General features: G+C 40.2%; 1 long non-coding RNA gene across 2 annotated transcripts; it reads left to right on the plus strand.

The window, feature by feature from the left end:
* Nucleotides 1–251: 251 nt before the first annotated feature.
* Nucleotides 252–990, plus strand: LOC129767376 (uncharacterized). Of its 2 annotated transcripts, none has more exons than XR_008741513.1 (3): nucleotides 252–411; nucleotides 484–787; nucleotides 849–990. It is a non-coding gene; the product is annotated as an uncharacterized LOC129767376 (long non-coding RNA). The 2 variants fall into 2 exon arrangements; XR_008741516.1 differs by having other exon boundaries at nucleotides 586–787.
* Nucleotides 991–2449: the final 1459 nt, after the last annotated feature.

A 2449-nucleotide genomic window follows, 5' to 3' on the forward strand; every position in this document is an offset into this window, starting at 1 on the left:
CTCAAATGGCGCTTGGAACCAACGGTTACATTACCCCTCCGCATAGGTAGAAAATAAACGAACATTATTTTCTCTAGCCGTAAGTGAGTTCAATTCTCTAACTTGAAAATATTTCAAATGGAACAGCAATCTCTAGAAATGAAGTTCCAATTGCAAAATTTTTCCTCCATGACACATCAGCAGTGCCAACACTTGCCAAACGAAGTTACTAAAGTTGATAACTGTCAATATTTTAGCATGGTTGTAGTGAAAAGGTTGATGACTAACTGGCTTAACCGGGTCGATACCTTCCAATGTTTTCATTATATGCTTTTTTTGTTGTTTTCTTAATCATTATTCGTTTTTTTTTTTGCTCTATTAGAACCAACTAGGGAAACATCGGAGGTATCAATCCTATTCGGAATAATCATGGTAAGTTAATTTTATTAATTGGGTAACGGCATTTTCGTTTGTAACTCTAATTACTGTTTCTTCCTTTCTCAGTGGTCCATTCTCTCTCTTAACTTCGGCGGAATATGAGCAAAACGGCCAATATAACTAATAATATCCTGGATCATATATCACCTAAATGAACTTATTTTTCAGGTGTCTGCCGGCTTCAAATCTGTCGCAGAGAAAATACCTATGGGTTTACCCCACTCATCTTTCAAATCATAACAATTTGTGCCAACCCGCGCGATTACTGTGCATGGAACGTAACAAGGACCTAATTTCGCATTGTAGTTACTTGGCGCTGACGACTGTCTAAAATTTCTCTTGAGAACTTTCTGTCCCACTGAGTATGAAGGTGCGTTGGTATTATACCTTAAGTTATAATATTTTCTATTTTTTTCGTATCCCTTTTCTAGGTTTCTTCGAACCAGGTCGTAAATAAACTGATCGATGGCGTTTTTAGTTTTCATTCTTTCCTTTTCCGAAATATCCAGGTCATCGAGATCTAAGCGATGTTCATCACCCCTAGTCACGATTTCGTGACCGTATAGTATTCTGTATGGGCTGAAACCAGTTGTACTGTGAGGAGAATTATTTAATACATGTTCAACCTCCGATATGCGAGTATCCCACAATCTTTGGTCCGAACGCACGTACGTGCGTACACAAGCATTAATCGTGCGATTTAGTCTTTCTACTGGGTTAGACTGACTATGGTGTCTCGCGTTAGTCCAGTGTTGAACCCGATACTTCAGTAACAGTTCCTTGAATCTTTTGGACAGAAACGTTGTAGCATTATCTGTCACTATATATTCCGGTGCTGAAAATCGTCTGAACCAGCACTCTTCAACGATCCTACCGACCTTATCGGCTTCTATTTTCCGAAGCGGAATGAGCAAACAATATTTGGAGAAAAAATCCATAATAACCATCAAATGTGAGTTGCCAGCTTTGCTTCTGGGGAGAGATTGTATGAAATCAATTGCAACAATTTGGAAGGGTTTGGTGGTTATCCGTTGTTTGCCTACTTCCGGATGTAAAGATCGGTTTGCCGGCTTACTTTGTTGACAGATCGAACATCTACGAATGTATGTTCTTACGTCATTTGAAAGCCCTGGCCAATAATATTTCTTCCGTAGTCGGGCTATGGTTTTTTCTACTCCCAAATGGAGAGAGTCATCATGCTCCTCCACCAATATCTTCTCTCGCATATTGGTTGGTACACACACTTTCCACTCAAAACGATAATCTAACAGATTCATTTTTGTGGATACGAACTTCTTTAAAATTCCCTTATCTATGCGGAAATCTTTATACTTCTCAGGTTCCTTTCTGACCCTTCCGAGTAGGCTGCAGTACCAGTCTCCGTTTCGACTATTCTCCTGGATATCCAGAACATCAATCGATCGTGATAGGGTGTCCGGCACCACATTGTCAATTCCACGACGATGTTTGATAATCATATCATTTCTTTGAAGTTCTAGGCTCCATCGACACAATCTCGATGAAGTTCTCCAGCTGCTCCGAAGAATGTAGGTCAATGCTGAGGCATCTGTATAACCGGTGAAAGAGGTTCCCTCAACGTAACATCGAAATTTCCTGATCGAGCTCAATACAGCGAGAGCTTCCTTTTCAGTTGCGAAGTATCTTTGCTGGGTGCCACTCAATTTCTGGGAAAAATAAGCAATTGGTTTATCAATTCCTTCGTGATTTTGTGTGAGCACTCCTGCAATGGCTGTGTCACTAGCATCACAGAGGATGTAGAACGGCTTACTAAAATCTGGATTCGTTAGAATAGGAGCGGTAATCAATCTCTCTTTGATCCTCACGAAGGACTCATCAGCCCTTTCGTTCCATTTCACTATTCTTGGTTTGCCTTTGAGCAACTCAGTTAATGAATGCACTACTTCGCTATAATTAGATATGAACTTCCGATAGTAATTACACATACCTAAAAACCGTCGTAATGCCCTTAGTGATCGTGGCTTTTCGATGTTAAGTATCGCATCGACACGAT

This window comes from Toxorhynchites rutilus, chromosome 1 (genome assembly GCF_029784135.1).
Source record: "Toxorhynchites rutilus septentrionalis strain SRP chromosome 1, ASM2978413v1, whole genome shotgun sequence".
NCBI lineage: Eukaryota > Metazoa > Arthropoda > Insecta > Diptera > Culicidae > Toxorhynchites > Toxorhynchites rutilus.